This window comes from Schistocerca nitens, chromosome 1, assembly GCF_023898315.1.
Source record: "Schistocerca nitens isolate TAMUIC-IGC-003100 chromosome 1, iqSchNite1.1, whole genome shotgun sequence".
NCBI lineage: Eukaryota > Metazoa > Arthropoda > Insecta > Orthoptera > Acrididae > Schistocerca > Schistocerca nitens.
The window spans coordinates 850,743,885-850,761,533 of record NC_064614.1 but is presented as its reverse complement, the minus strand read 5'-3'; the positions used below and the strand labels follow the sequence as shown (position 1 = coordinate 850,761,533).

The 17,649-nt window shown below is 43.7% G+C and overlaps 1 protein-coding gene across 1 annotated transcript in view; it reads right to left on the bottom strand.

Moving 5' to 3' along the window:
• The window catches only part of LOC126237188 (carboxylesterase 4A-like), a 329,130-nt gene that overhangs the window by 297,725 nt on the left and 13,756 nt on the right, over positions 1–17,649 (bottom strand). The gene's annotated exons all lie outside the window — the stretch shown is intronic.

Genomic DNA, 17,649 nt, shown 5'->3' with positions numbered 1-17,649 from the left:
AGGGTGCTTTCTGATTATAATTTTAAATCTGTTTCTTTTTTAAAAAAATGCTTTTAGGCACTATTAAAGTGAATAAAATCCCATTTGTTAAGAGGAATTTGGTTATGATTTCATCAGTTACTCCCGGGCAACTACTTCCATGCTTACATAGTGTGATTAAATGTGTTAATGTTCTTGATGAATCGGTAGTAAATAAAATAAATTCTTAAGAATATTCTGTGAAAATAAATCACGGTTCAAGAGGGCTGACAAAATAGTAATTTACGTCTATGTACTTATCCAGATAATCACAACACAGTGCTCGGCGGAGAGTATCTTGTACTATGCTCATCATTTCCTTCTCGGTCCACTCGCAAATAGAGCGAGGGAAAATGGCTCTGCATAGTTCTGTGCGAGTTCCGATTTCTTCTGTCTTATCTTCGTGGTCATTACGCGATCTGTACATACACTCCTGGAAATGGAAAAAAGAACACATTGACACCGGTGTGTCAGACCCACCATACTTGCTCCGGACACTGCGAGAGGGCTGTACAAGCAATGATCACACGCACGGCACAGCGGACACACCAGGAACCGCGGTGTTGGCCGTCGCATGGCGCTAGCTGCGCAGCATTTGTGCATCGCCGCCGTCAGTGTCAGCCAGTTTGCCGTGGCATACGGAGCTCCATCGCAGTCTTTAACACTGGTAGCATGCCGCGACAGCGTGGACGTGAACCGTATGTGCAGTTGACGGACTTTGAGCGAGGGCGTATAGTGGGCATGCGGGAGGCCGGGTGAACGTACCGCCGAATTGCTCAACACGTGGGGCGTGAGGTCTCCACAGTACATCGATGTTGTCGCCAGTGGTCGGCGGAAGGTGCACGTGCCCGTCGACCTGGGACCGGACCGCAGCGACGCACGGATGCACGCCAAGACCGTAGGATCCTACGCAGTGCCGTAGGGGACCGCACCGCCACTTCCCAGCGAATTAGGGACACTGTTGCTCCTGGGGTATCGGCGAGGACCATTCGCAACCGTCTCCATGAAGCTGGGCTACGGTCCCGCACACCGTTAGGCCGTCTTCCGCTCACGCCCCAACATCGTGCAGCCCGCCTCCAGTGGTGTGGCGACAGGCGTGAATGGAGGGACGAATGGAGACGTGTCGTCTTCAGCGATGAGAGTCGCTTCTGCCTTGGTGCCAATGATGGTCGTATGCGTGTTTGGCGCCGTGCAGGTGAGCGCCACAATCAGGACTGCATACGACCGAGGCACACAGGGCCAACACCCGGTATCATGGTGTGGGGAGCGATCTCCTACACTGGCCGTACACCACTGGTGATCGTCGAGGGGACACTGAATAGTGCACGGTACATCCAAACCGTCATCGAACCCATCGTTCTACCATTCCTAGACCGGCAAGGGAACTTGCTGTTCCAACAGGACAATGCACGTCCGCATGTATCCCGTGCCACCCAACGTGCTCTAGAAGGTGTAAGTCAACTACCCTGGCCAGCGAGATCTCCGGATCTGTCCCCCATTGAGCATGTTTGGGACTGGATGAAGCGTCGTCTAACGCGGTCTGCACGTCCAGCACGAACGCTGGTCCAACTGAGGCGCCAGGTGGAAATGGCATGGCAAGCCGTTCCACAGGACTACATCCAGCATCTCTACGATCGTCTCCATGGGAGAATAGCAGCCTGCATTGCTGCGAAAGGTGGATATACACTGTACTAGTGCCGACATTGTGCATGCTCTGTTGCCTGTGTCTATGTGCCTGTGGTTCTGTCAGTGTGATCATGTGATTGATGTATCTGACCCCAGGAATGTGTCAATAAAGTTTCCCCTTCCTGGGACAATGAATTCGCTTTGTTCTTATTTCAATTTCCAGGAGTGTATGTGGCAGTAGTATCGATCTCCAGTCAGCTGCAAATGCCGCTCCTCTAAACTTTATGAATAGTGTTTCGTAAATAAAAGGCCTTTACTGTTAGGGAATTCTTATTTTGATCGACGTAACATTTCCGTAATACTCGCTAGTTTAACGAACATACCGATAAAAAATTCTAGCAGCAATTACTGCGACGTCTTCCTTAAACTCGAACCAGTGGTGGGCCAAACACTCGTGGAGTACTCAAGAATGGTTCGCCGAAGTGTTCTCTGTGCGGTCTCCGTTATATAAGAATTACACTTTCCTAGCACCGTTCTACCGACCTCCCAATTCAGACGATACAGTTGCTGAAAGGTTCAAAGAAAACTTGAGTTTGATTTCGAACTCGTACCCGACTCATAAAATTATAGTTGGTGGTGACTTTAATTTACCCTCGATATGTTGGCGAAAATAGTTGTTTAATTGTTGAGGTGCGCATGAAATATCAAACGGGATTGCGCTAAAGGCATTCCTTGAAAATTTCGAGGAGTTAGTTCATGAGCCCACGTGAATAGTAAACGGTTGTGAAAACACACTTCACGTCTTGGCAACAAATAATCCTGAGCTAATAACGAGCATCAAAACGGATTCTGCGATTAGTGAACACAGGGCTGTCCTAGCGAGACTGAATATTGTTACCCCCAAATCCCCTAAAGATAAACGACAAATATACCTATTCAAAAAAGCAGATAAAAATTTGTTTGACGCTTTTCTGAGAGACAATCTCCACTCCCTCCAAATTAACAACATAAATATAGACCAGATGTGGCTTAAATTCAAAGAAATAGTACTTAGAGATTTATACCAAATAAATTAACAAACAACGGAGCTGATACTCATTGGTTCACAAAATGGGTCAGAACACTGTAGCACAACAACGAAAAAAAAACGTGCCAAAATCTCCAACACTGGTGATCTTTTACAGAAGCTCGAAATTTTGCGCGGACTTCAATGCGAGATGCTTACAACAGTTTTCACAACGAAACGTTGTCTCGAAACCTGGCAGAAAATCCAAAGAGATTCTGCTCGTATGTGAAGTATGCTAGTGGCAAGACACAATCAGTGCCTTCTACGCGCTATAGCAATGGAAATACTATCGACGACAGTGATGCCAAAGCAGAATTACTAAATACAGCCTTCCGAAATTCGTTCACAAAAGAGGACGAAGTAAATATTCCAGAATTCGAATCAAGAACAGCTCTCAACATGAGTAACGTAGATGTAGATATCCTTAGAATAGTGAAGCAGCTTAAATCGCTTAACAGAAGCAGGTCTTCTGGTCCAGACTGTATACCGATTAGGTTTCTTTCAGAGTATACCGATGCAATAGTTCCATACTTTACAATCATATACAACCGTTCGCTCGACGAAATATCCTTACTCAAAGACTGGAAAGTTGAACAGGTCATACCAATATTCAAGAAAGGTAGTAGGAGTAATCCACTAAGTAACCGGCCCATAAAATTAACGTGATATGCAGAAGGATTTTGGAACATATGTTGTGTTCGAACATTATGAATTACGTCGAAGAAATCGGTCTATTGACACAGAGTCAACAGGTCGAAAACATCGTTCTTGTGAAACACAACTAGCTCTTTACTCACACGAAGTGTTGAGTGTTATTGATTCCGTATTTCTAGATTTCTAGAAGGCTTTAGACACTATACCACACAAGCGGCTCGTAGTGTAATTGCGTGCCTGTGGAATATTGTCTCGATTATGCGACTGGATTCGTGATTTCCTGCCAGATGTCACAGTTCGTAGTAACTGACGAAAAGTCATCGAGTAAAACAGAAGTGATTTCTGGCGTTCCTCAAGGTAATGTTATATTGTCTTTGCTGTTTCCGAGCAGCCGTCTTTGGTTGTTAGCAGATTACGCTGTCATTTATCGACGAGTAAAGTCATCACAATATCAACACGAACTGCAAAACGATTTAGAAAATATGTCTGTATGGTGCGAAAATTGGCAATTGATCCTGAATAACGAAAAATGTGAGATCATCCACATGAGTGGTAAAACAAACCGGCAAACTTCGGTTACACAATGAATCAGTGAAATGCAATAGCCATAAATTCAACTAATTACCTAGGAATTACAATTACGTACAATGTAAGTTGAAAGGAACACATAGAAAATGCTGCGGGAAGGCGAACCAAGGACTGTTTTTTATTGGTAGAGCACTTACACAATGTAACAGAACTACTAAAGAGATTGCCTGTACTACGCTCCTACGTTTAGAAGACTGCTGCGCGGTGTGGGATTGACGGAGTACATCGAAAAAGTTCAAAGAAGGACAGTACGTTTTGTATTATCGCGAAATAGGGGAGACAGTGTCACTGAAATGATTTGGGGTGGACATTATTAAAAATGGTTCGAGTGGTTCTAAGCACTATGGGACATAACATCTGAAGTCATCAGTCCCCTAGACTTAGAAGTACTTAAACCTAACTAACCTAAGGACATCACACGCATCCATGCCCGAGGCAGGATTCGAACCTGCGACCGTAGCAGCAGCGTCGTTCCGGACTGAAGCGCCTAGAACCGCTCGGCCACAAGGCCGGCGACATCATTAAAGCAAAGGCGTTTTTCGTTGCGGCGGAATCTTCTCACGAAATTTCAATCACCAGCTTTCTCCTGGGAATGCCAAAATATTTTGTTGACGCCGAGCTACATAGGGTGAAACGATCACCATAATAAAATAAGGGAAATCAGAGCTCGCACCGAAAGATATAGGTGTTCGTTCTTTCCGCGCAGTTTCCGAGAGTGGAATAGAGTATTATTGTGAAGGTGGTTCGATGAGCCCTCTACTAGGCACTTAAATGTGATTTGCAGAGTATCCATGTAGATGTACACATGTAGACGTACGTGTAGGATTCTCCCCATAAATCAAAGTCGACGACTCGCCTTCTCTACAACCGATCTTGTGTGAGCGTTCCATTTCACGTAACTTTCCAATGTTACGCGTAGATAGTCAATCGATGTGACTGTTTTAGCAGCACATGACTAATACTGTATTTGAACATTATACGATTGTTTTCCATACTAATCTGCAATAATTCAGTTTTCCTACGTCTCGGGTAAGCTGAAATTCATCACACCAAAAAGTATCGTTATGTATCCTCCTACAGTCATTTACTCGTAATTATGACACTGCACCGTATATTACAGCGTCATCAGCAAACAGTCGCAGATTGCTGCTTATCTTATCCGTTAGGTGGGATATGTATACAGAGCGGTCCTAGCATACTTGCAAGGTACAGTTCTGACGAAGCTTAGTCTTGATATTGCGTTACTACATGATGTGATTCACATTGTGTGGACAGCAAAGTAAACCATTACACTGCGATATTTGGAGCACGTAGCTTTGGAATGAAGACGTCACTAAATTATGTAAATATTCGCTAATAGCGAGCTATTACAGGGGGGTGGTCTTCTGCTGAATTCTTTTGATCTATGTGTGATATATGAAACATAAATCAGTGCAGTGTAAAAAATTCTTAAGAAGCAGCAAACTGAATAAACTATTGGTGTTGTAGGGAGTAAACAGTAACCACACCCGCTATTATTTAAAGACCCGCCCTCCGTTTTAAGTAAATCTAGCTTTTCAAGCATTTGAATGTTTAGCACATATTAAGTTTTTATATTCGGTCAGTAATTAGATGAAACGCCGAAAATCAAATTTTTGTTGTCCCCGGAAGCCGTTAGATAGGCAACCATCAACAAGTTCTGTGTGACCGCGGACGTTTATGAATGTAGACCGGTTAACATCCAACCCACTCTCCCCGTCCCCTTAGAGTCTTCAAAGCTTCAAACTCCCTTGTACAAGCTTCAAAGGACTGATTACTTTAAAATGAGTTAATGTGTCAAATATTTGGCGTTAAACATGTAAAATTATCACTAAAGAGATAATAAATTAAAGAATAATGCCCGATGCCGAAATTTCACTGTATCAATCTCGAGAATGTAGTGGGCGATAAACATTTTTCCTTTTACTATTTTGTGGGGTATGTCAACAAAATAAAGTTTCGAAAAGACTTTAAATTATGACTAATTTTGTTGCAACTCGCTAAGTGCTCTCATTCGCAAAAACTGGATACATATGGCCTAGGTGATTTGAGAGCACGAAGTGACCTCAAGATATGTACACAGTTTCCACCTTTAAAACATGATTTATTGTGTTACACCAGTAACGTAGGATTATACCTCTTAATGCTATGACGTTTTAAATTTTTAAATTCGTCAGTAACTATACGAAATACTTAAAATCAAATTTTTGTTGCCCCTGGAACACATTAGGTAGGAGTACGGTTCGAATACGAGTCCAGCCATATTGGGTAATGCATTCCTTGGATTCTCAAGTAACGTTCGGTGAATTTCGGTATGGTTTTTACAAGAAGGCTACGATCGATGTCCTTTCAGATTTTGTTCAAAGCCAATATCCAAGCTAGTGTTCCACCTACTGCAGACCACATGTCAGCGGGACGCAGTACGTTAATCTTCCTTCTGTAAAACAGATTACTGCTCTCGAAACACAGAGGAAAGTTCCTGGTAATCGAGTCCCACAAAGCCGTGAAATTTACTTTATACTCTCATTCTGTAATGATCATTATCACTCGTTTCGCAAGCTATGCACCATAGCAAATGATCATCAATAATGCTGTTTAAAGGTAGTGGTAAATAGTTTGCTTTGTATACGGACAAAATTATGTACCTTATACCGTTGAAACATGTAGGAAGCAGGTAGTATTTAATCCTATCCCAGAATCGGGGAACTACCACTGCACAGTATTGAGCCCTGAGTAAATTCCCGTCGTTGCACGGACGTAGGTAGTTCATTTGCTCCTGTCGGGATAATCGTCTTTAGAATCGTATATTAATGAGACTGTCCTTCGATTTCCCCTCGCCTACTCGTAGTCTGTTCAAGAACTTCCAAGAGGACCAGTCGATATTACCTCCATATAGTAAATGTTTCGCTGGATTCCTCTTCTTTCGAAGGTACTCAGTTCTCGCTGCTCATAACGTTTCTATGGCTTTCTGTTGTGGCGTAATTAATGCTGATGGACCAACGGTTTCAATTAATTCTTAATTTCTCCAACCTTCTTCCTTTTATCAAAACTGAAATTTTGTTGGTACCGAATTATCTACGATCCTTTTTATGGGATATATATATGTATATATATATATATATATATATATATATATATATATACGGAAAAAATCGAAAAACCATAAAATACCTAATGTCGAGTAATGAAATTTCGGGAATACTTTTGTCTCGGTAACATATGTTACTAACACTGCAAGATCACGGGTGATTGTAAACGCGAGATAAGCCATTGCAAATGTGAAATGCTGGTACATTAATTAAACAGTGTGGCCGCTAGAATGATGAATGAAAGCAAGCAAACTTGGATGCATAGTATTGCACAGGTGCCAGATGTCAGTCTGTAGGATGGAGTTACAAGGCATTTGCACTTTGTCCATCAATACAGGGGTGGTTAATGCTAGTTGTGGATGACGCTAGAGTTGTCGACTGGAGACAGATCTGAGTATCGAACAGGCTAGGGCAACGTGTCGACACACCGTAGAGCACGTTGGGGTACAACAGCGGAATGTGGCCGAGCGTTATCCTGTTGGAAAACACCCTCTGGAATGCTGCTCATGAATGGCAGCGCAGCAGGTCGAATTACCAGACTGAGGTACAAATTTGCCGTCAGGGTGCGTGGGATAACCGCAGGAGTGCTCCTTCCTGTCACACGGAATCACATCCCATACGGGGTGTAAAGCTAGCTCGCCTCCACGTGGTGCACCCCAGGTAACGCTAAATGAGCTAGCACATAATGGCAGTCAGACAAACCGTGAAAGGTTCTCCTGACTATGCAAGAAGACACAAAAAACGTCCTCCTAAGGATATGCCAACAAGGAAACTTGGACCTATGGTCCGAATTTGCCATCTCAACATAGAGAGCATAAGCTATTCTAAGTGCCAATACTTATCAAAACTACTGAAGAAAGACAACATTGATCTGATCGCCATTCAGGAAACACATTGTAGTACTGAAGTACAACTGCGGAAAAGGGGCAAAATACCCGGATTTGAATTACTTGGTGCCACTTACCACCATACCCATGGTGTTGCAACCTACATCAGACATGATATAGAAAATGCCTCCCTTATCTCCACGTCGTCAGGTGATGGAATCCATAATGTCACAGTAAAAATTGGGAGCGTAACCGTTACAAATATTTATAAACCTCCAACCACTCCATGGCCAAGATCAGTAATTCAGGCTCAACCTCACCCAGCAATCTATCTGGGAGACTTCAATAGCCACCACGAACAGTGGAAATATAAGGAGTGTGATGCTAATGGTGAAACCTTGGTGAAATGGGCTGAAAATGAAAATCTTAACCTTATCTTTGATGCGAAAGACCGTTACACATTCAGATCAGCTGCCTGGGAGCAGGAATACAATCCGGATCTATGTTTCACCTCAACTGACGGAAATAACCAACCACTACCAACTACCCGTAAAGTCCTGTGCGACTTTCCTCATAGCCAGCACCGACCAGTCATTATTGAAATTGGCAGCCAAATCCCACTGGTGACTTCTATGCCTTGCCCCAGATGGAATTTTAAGAACGCAAATTGGGAAAAGTACTCTCGAGACCTTGATAAATGTCTAGGATGGATACCACCTACCCATAAAAACTATAGAAGATTCATCGGAGCAGTAATAAGCACTGCCAAGAAGCACATCCCTAGGGGATACCGACGAGAGTATGTCCCAGGGTGGTCCAAAAACAGTGACGAGCTCTACCAGCGCTTCCTCAAGACGGGCGACAAAGAACTGGCCGATGACCTTCTCCACAGTCTTGATACTGCAAGACAACGTAAATGGACAGAAGCAATGGAGAGCCTGAATTTCCAGACTTCAAGCCGACAAGCATGGACCCTGTTAAGGAAATTAGGAAGTGGAGCACCTATTCAAAGACAGACAGCAAACGTCTCCCCAAACACCATGGCATCTCATATAGTGGCCATGTCCAGAGCCCCTAGTGACAGAGCACACACGATCAAGATAAAACGAGAACTCAGGAATCTGAGGAATAAGGCGACAGAAACTGAATACGCTCTCCCTTTCTCACTCGAAGAAATAGAAACAGCACTCAAAGAGGTCAAGCCAGGGAAAGCACCAGGACTCGACAGCATTAACCCAGAACTCCTGATACACTGCGGTAAATACACAAAACCCTGGCTGGCGAGATTCTTCACCGACATCATCCAAACCGGTAATGTGCCTAGTGACCTCAAAAGATCGAAAATAATAGCCATCTTAAAACCAGGGAAACCAACAAACTCACCGAAGAGCTACAGGCCCATAGCACTACTGTCAGTAATATATAAATTGTTAGAAAGGCTCATCTACAATAGAATCTGCCAGAAAATACTCAATGCTATACCAATCGAACAAGCAGGTTTCAGACCAACCCGCAGCTGTGTCGATCAAGTTCTCTCACTCACGACGTACATTGAAGCTGGGTTCCAAAGAAAGCTTAAAACCTCTGCAGCATTCATAGATCTGTCAGCTGCCTACGACACAGTCTGGAGAGAAGGCATGATTTATAAGTTCCTCCGCATAATCCCATGTAAACTAACAGCTCGCCTACTAAACAACATGCTGAATGACAGAATGATCCAAGTCACCATGGGTTCAGATATTAGTTCACCGAGGAAATTAAAAAATGGCCCACCTCAAGGATCGGTGCTTGCACCACTCCTCTTCAATCTCTACATTGCAGACATACCGGAAACAAGATCAAAGATGTTTGGCTACGCCGATGACTGGGTCCTTGCAACGAGAAGTCAGTCATTTGAAGGGGCAGAGGAGACCCTAACAGCTGACTTGGAGAAGATGGGAGAATATTTCCGAAAATGGCACCTGCAACCTAACGCCAACAAAACAGAAGTGTCATGTTTTCACCTAAACAATAAAGCGGCTAAGAGGGAGCTCAGAATAAAATTCGAGACCACATGGCTTACCCACAATGAAACTCCAAAGTACCTAGGTGTGACCCTCGATAGAACACTCTCTTTCAAAGGTCACCTAATGAAAACAGCAGAGAAACTAAAAACAAGGAATAACATTATACAGAAGCTCTGTGGAACGACATGGGGAGCGGCAGCTACTACGTTACGGACATCAGCCTTAAGTCTCGTCTTCTCAGCTGCCGAATATTGTGCGCCGGTATGGCTAAACAGCCCCCACACCCATAGAATCGATGCACAGCTCAATAACACAATGAGAATGATCGCTGGTGTAATAAAGACTACACCCGTGGAATGGCTCCCAGTACTAAGCCACATACCACCCCCTAACCTACGCCGCACAAACGCTCTTATAAGAGAGTACAAAAAGATAATGAGCAATCGGAATCTACCCATCCATGAGAATTTTGAAGATGCCACCCAAAGCCGCCTCCGCTCCAGAAGGTCACCCATCAGAACCGCAATAGCCACATCTGCAACAGAGGAAGAATTCAACATAACCAGCGCCTGGCACCTAGAATGGTCCTTAAAGAACATCAGCAAACTTCCATGTATCTCCCAGAAGCCTCCAGGTTTTGACTTATCACGCAAAACCTGGGCAACTTTAAACAGAATTAGAACTAAACATGGCAGATGCGCCTATTCCCTCTACCAGTGGGGCATGACAGAATCGCCGCTATGTCAATGTGGAGAAAATCAAACTATCCAGCACATAATAGAAGACTGCCCCAGGACAGCCTAAGATGGGACTCCAGAAGATTTCCTGATGGCGACTCCAGAATCAATTGCATATATTAACTCATTAGATGTTTGTTTGTAATTACTTCCAAACTACTATAACTTTGTATAACTACTGTAACATGTGTATTATGTGTAATTTTGTATAATTTTGTATAATTCTGTATAACCATTGTAATAACTGTAAGAATATCTAATGCCAAATTATTACAATTTTGCATATTGATTGTAATAACAATTGTGTCTAAATGCCATACGCTAAATAAACATTCCATACTGTAACTCCTGCTGTAGGTCCAGTGTGTCTAGCACGCAGACAGGACGGTTGCAGACCCTCAACTGGCTTACTTCTAACCAAGACATGGTCATCACTGGCACCGACGTAGAACCACCTTTTATCAGAAAACATATCAGACCACCACCCTGCCCTCTGACGAGCTCTCGCTTGATACCACTGCAGTCTCTAATGTCAGTGGAATGCATGCTACAAGGCATCTAGCTCGGAGCTGTCCTTGAAGTAACCGATTTGCAACAGTTCGTTGCGTCACTGTGGTGCCAACTGCTGCTCAAATTGCTGCTGCAGGCACCGTAGGATGCGCCAGAACCGTACGCCAAACGGAAATGGTTTTCCCTAATCGGTAGTGCCACTTGGCCATCTGGAGCCCGGTCTTCTTGCAACTGTACATTCTCGTGACTGACACTGCCACCAATCAAGTACGGTGGCTGCATTCCTGCCAAGTCTTTGTGCAGCATCACAGAAGGAACATCCAGTGTCTCGTAGCCCTATTACACGACCTCGTTCAAACTCATTGAGATGTTGATAACGGCGTCTTTGTCCCCTTAAGGGCGTTGTTGACTAACATCAACTCACCACGTCCAGTCTCAAAGGTAACCAATACACGATCATTACAGATCTATTTAAAGCAAACCTGATTTGTATTATCGTAGTGGCACTATTAGCGCCACTCTTATGCGACTGGCACGAAATTCGAAAACATCATCCCTCAGATGTAGAAATACGCCTAGCAACTTTCATTTATGTCGCACAACTCGTTTTTGGTGTTGCGGTTTTCCCCCTAAGTGTACATATAGGTATGTGACTGTGGAGAATGGTTTGACTACAGGCACATTGATGTAAATTGCAGTTGTTGTCATTATGGTCCTCAGTCCAAAGACTGGTTTGATGCAGCTCTCCATACTACTCTATCCTGTGCATGCCTCTTCATCTCCGAGTAACTATTGCAACCTACATCCTTCTGAATCTGCTTAGTGTATTCATTTATTGATCACTGTCTACAAATTTTAGCCTCCACGCTTCCCTCCAGTATTGAACTGGTGATCCCTTGATGCCTCAGGACGGGTCCTATCAACCGATCCCTCTTTCTAATCAAATTGTACCAGAAATTCCTCTTCTCCTCAATTCTGTTCATTACCTCCTCATTAGTTAGTTGACGTACGTATCTAATCTTCAGCATTCTTCTGTAGCACCACAACCGTAAGAGGTAGCCACGCGGTCAGGGGCGCCTTGCCACGATTCGCGCGGCTTCCCCCTCGGGCATGGGTGTGCGTGTTGTCCTTAGCGTAAGTTAGTTTAAGTTAGATTAAGTAGTGTGTAAGCCTAGGGACCGATGACCTCAGCAGTTTGGTATCATAGGAACTTTCCACAAATTTCCAAATTGTAACACCACATTTCAAAAGCTGCTGTTCTCTTCTTGTATAGACTATTTATCGTCCATTGTTTCACTTTCATCATGGCTACATTCCATACAAATACTTTCAGAAAAGACTTCCTGACACTGAAATCTGTACTCGATCTTAACATTTTCTCTTCTTCAGAAACTCTTTCCTTGCCATCGACAGACTACATTTTATATCCTCTCTACTTCGAACATCGATTATTTTGATGCCCAAGTAGAAAAAATCATCTACTACCTTAAGTGTCTTATTTCCTAGTCTAATTCACTCAGCATTACTTGATTTAATTCGACTACGTTCCATTATCCTCGTTTTGTTTTTGTCGATGTTCATCTTATATCCTCCTTTCAAGACACTGTCTATTCCGTTCAGATGCTCTTCCAAGTCCTTTGCTGTCTCTGACAGAATCACAATATCATCGGCAAACCTCAAAGTACTCCCTGGATTTTATTTCCTGTTCCAGATTTTTCTTTTATTTCATTCACTGATTGTTCAATATACAGATTGAATAACATCGGAGATGTCTCACTCCATTCCCAACCACTGCTTCCCTTTTGTGCCCTTCGACTCTTGTAAGTGCCATCTGGTTTCTGTGCAAATTATAAATAGCCTTTCGCTCCCTGTATTTTGTTCCTGAAAACTTCAGATTTTGAAAGACAGTATTGCAGTCAACATCGTTAAACGCTTTCTCTAAGTCTACAAATGCTATAAATGTAGGTCTATCTTCCCTTACCTTCTCTTCTAAGATAAGCGTAGTGTCAGTATTGTTTATACGGAATCCAAACTCATCGTTCCCGAGGTCGGCTTCTACCAGTTTTTCCATTCGTCTGTATAGAATTCGTGTTAGTAGTTTGCAACCGTGACTTATTAAACCAATTCTCAAACTTGTCAGCACCTGCTTTCTTTGGAATTATTATATTCTCCTTGAAGTCTGAGGGTATTTTGCCTGTCTCATAGACCTTGCTCACCATATGGGTTTTGTTATGGCTGATTTTTCCAAGGCTATCAGTAATTCAAACGGAATATTGTCTACTCGCGCGGCCATGTTTCGACTTAAGTGTTTCAGTGCTCTGTCAAATTCTTCACGTTGTATGATATCTCCTATCTCATGTTCATTTACGTCCTGTTTCATTCAATAATATTGCCCTCAAGTACATTGCCTTTGTATAGATACATCGCATTTGTGTAGGCCCTCTATATACTCCTTCCACCTTCCTGCTTTCCCTTCTTTGTTTAGGATTGGTTTTCCCTCTTAGCTCTTGACATTCATACGAGTTGTTCCCTTTCCTCAAAAGGTTTTTTTAATTTTCCTGTAAGTGGCATCTATCTTACCCCTAGTGACAGATAGTTTGTCAGTAATTTGACATAATGCTTCTCGATATTCAGGATAAAGTAGTGAAGAAGAATATATTATTGATGATTAAAGTCTGTATTATGTGTATCTGTTGTGTTTATTAAACTTATGAGAAACATTACGAACTTACGCAGTAACCCAGCATAGTCGTATAATCTGATTAGCTGGTAATTTCCCCCCCCCAACCCCCCTCCAACCCCCCCCTCCAATCCCCCCCCCCCCCAAGAGGAATCTTTAGCCGCCTATTCGCAAGTTCTTTCAATTGGACGCCACTTCGGTGACCTGCGCACCATTAGCCTCCCTCAGTAATCCTTTCAGGGAAAGGGGACCTACAGTTTAACGTGAAATCGAACAACGTGTCGTTCTTCACATAATTGAGAGGTGAATGCTACTGTAAACGCAGACTGAAGAATCCCAGCGTCCGATCGGCATTCGATCCCGCGATCTTGCAGTTTGCAGTCAAGTACTTCACCTCTAGACCGCTAACAAGGAAACCGCACGGAAACTCGCTTAGAACATGCACCATTGTTATAAAATTTGGATCGGATGGGAATGGAAACCCATATTAACTACGCTGCCGGCGAACATCTTGCCACGGAACCATGCGGTCCATCGTCGACGTCGGTCGTGAAGTAAGATCGCAAAATTTCAAAGTCGATTTTCCGGAGAATTTTTGATAGTTGCGTTGATCTACTTTGGCTGGATGATATTTAAGTTCTGAACTTCACGTAGCATAAACATAAAAGATTATAAAAACCCTTTTTCCATGCGGTCCCTTTGCAATCCAGTCGTCGACACTGATGAAAGGACAGAGACATTAGCGGCTTCAGAGACAACGTCTTTGGAATCAGTCCGCGCGAGGCGCTCTAGGGGAGCCCATTGGTCACGCTCTTTGACAAACACCTGAAAAGCGCTTGTGCCCGGCTCCCCGCCACATCCTGTAGTGCGTTTGATAGAGCCTTCTGCAACGCGACGCCCTAAAACCCGGCCTTCTCTTCCTTTTTGCCTTCAAAGATTTTGGCTCGCTATGACTTTGGCTTCTTATTGGCTAGTCACTTGGATTTCGTTTACATCGTGAATCTCTACTCCAGCTAAACTAGAGCTCTTTTCCGTCGGGTGTTCAACCGTAGCTCTGTTACAGAAAACAGTAAGTTTCGCCAGATGCAAATCAGGTTCGCTGCTCCACTCAGTGACATTATCGTGCGTGAAAGTAAGCCATGCTACTTTCTATATTAATTAATTGTGTGTTATCACGTTTCTCTTTCCCTCCCTCGTTCACCTCTTTCTCACATGCCGACTGCTGCTATCACTCAAAATTAAAAACCTACACTGTTGCCGAAAATTAAAGCAACAAACGGAAATTTTGCAAGGTTGCGTTTATTTTGCCAAAGAATAGTATAAACAGGTGATAGTAAAGTAAAAACAATGTGAAGAATACAGAACGTAATTAGCTGCAACATACACAACGGTAGACAAAAATGTTCTTCGTTTTTTTCCCAACTTCACGGATTTACACACACATTCTAACAACGGATTAATGTGCTCACTATGGGGTGTGATCACCTCTGGCACCAATACTGGCCTGATAATAACGGCACGTGCCGTGAATGATGTCATCAATCTCATGTTGAGGCAATAATGCCCATTCTTCCTGCAGAGCTGCTCACAAGTCTTGGAGAGTGGTTGGTGGGTGCTGACGTGACGCAACCAGTTTGCCTAGTATATCCCAGACATGCTCTATGGGATTCAAATCCGGAGAGCGACCAGACCACGCCATGCGTGCAGTACCTTCCTCTCTCTCTCTTTTTTTTTAATCCCACTCGTGCATTATGATGTCGAGGATTATTGCACTCATGAGATCCCAAGATCACCTCTTGGCCTCTTCGTACCTAACAGCAGTTAAATTTTACTGATTCACCTATACCATTTCATGAAGAGGTGTTGGAGAGGTTAAAATAAACCTGGCACACACCATTAGTGAGCCTCCTAGATGTCAGTCCCTTTCCACAATGTGTGGGTCCCGAAGTCGTGTTCCTCGTGCCTTCCAGATGCGAATCCGTCGAGACTCACTCTGCAGACCAAACAGGGGCTCGTCTGTGAAAAGAACATTGGCCCACCGTTCGACAGTCCAGGTGGCATGTTGATGGCTCCATTCTAGACGTTCGCTTCTGTGAAGGCATGCCAGACCTAAACGGCCAGAAGGTCTCCAACGATGAAGGCCACTCTGCTGAAGCCTTCTGTACACCGTTTACCTCGATGCAACACGTCAAGTGGATGATGCGAGTTCAGATGCCAGTTGCAAAGCAGTACCCTAAGGCGGTACCGTCGTGCTCTTGAGCCAAATAACTGTCCACTCTTTCTGATGTTACACGTGGTTGGTACTGTCCTGGTCTCTGGGATACGGTTTCGGTCCGTATAAACCGTCGTCTCATACGAGAAACAACAGAACGATTCACATTAAACCGCCGGGCCACATCAGTTTGCGACTCCCCTGCTTCCATTCTTCCTACGGCCCTCCACAGCAGAGAGAGCAGAGAGACTATAGGCGTCTTCTCTGCGCCACACTTCACTGTCTGTGACTGTGTACACAGCGATTGTGTTGTGGGACTACCCTGTAAACACTACCCCGCTTGTTAAGTGCACTGAAGTCATTGCTGCCGCGGTGACCGTTGATCGGAATATCATCTTCAGTGCAGAAAGCGATCGTAACGACATCTGTTGACAGTTTGCGTGATTATATTGTGAATCAGACCTAGGACGGTGAAAGAGCAGTTTGTCCCTTTACTTTTTGACACCGATGTACTTTACCGTAATTTCTTATTATTATTGTATTTATCACATACGAATATAACGTCTGTGTGTGTGTGCGCGCGCGTGTATGTGTTTTTATTTGTTCTACGATAATTTTGAATTTCTAAGTGTAGTGTAACTCGCGTGTCGTAATATACAGAGTGTTTCCGTAAGAGCGTGCAAAAGTTTACAGGACATAGAGGATACTCTACTGATCAATTTGAGGTAGGAAACCTGGGGTCGAAGAAGCCAAGTTAAGGAGATAATATGAATAAATAATTGAATAGAATAAAATCACATTACTGTGTACTTTTTTATTTACATTAGCTACAGTTAACTGCCAAATACCATTATTGACACAATAAACGTACAGTATGTGATCAAAAGTATCCGGACACCGTCAAAAACCTACGTTTTTCATATGATGTGCATTGTGCTGCCACATACTGCCAGGTACTCCATGTATGCGACCTAAGTAGACATCGTGAGACAGTAGAATGGGGCGCTATACGGAACTCACGGACTTCGGACGTGGTTAGGTGGTTGGGTGTCACTTGTGTCATACGTCTATACGTGATATTTCCACACAACTAAACATCTCTATGTCCACTGTTTCCGATGTGATAGTGAAGTGGAACCGTGACGGGACACGTACAGCACAAAAGCGTACAGGCCGACCTCGACTGTTGACTGACAGAGACCGCCAACAGTTGAAGAGGGTCGTAATGTGTAATAGGCAGACATCAACCCAGACCATCGCACGAGAATTCCAACTTGCATCAGGATCTACTGCAAGTACTATGACAGTTAGGTGGGAGGTGAGAAAACTTGGATTTCATGGTCGAGCGGCTGCTCATAAGCCACATATACCACGCCGGTAAATGCCAAACGACGCCTCGCTTGGTGTTGGGAGATTAAACACTGTACTATTGAACAATAGATAAAAGTTATGTGGAATGACGAATCACGGTATACAATGTCGTGATCCGATTGCAGGGTGTGGGTATGGCGAATGCCCGGAAAACGTCATCTGCCAGTGTGTGTAGTGCCAACAGTAAAATTAGGAGGCGGTGGTGTTATAGTGTGGTCGTGTTTTTCATGGAGGGGCCTTGAACACC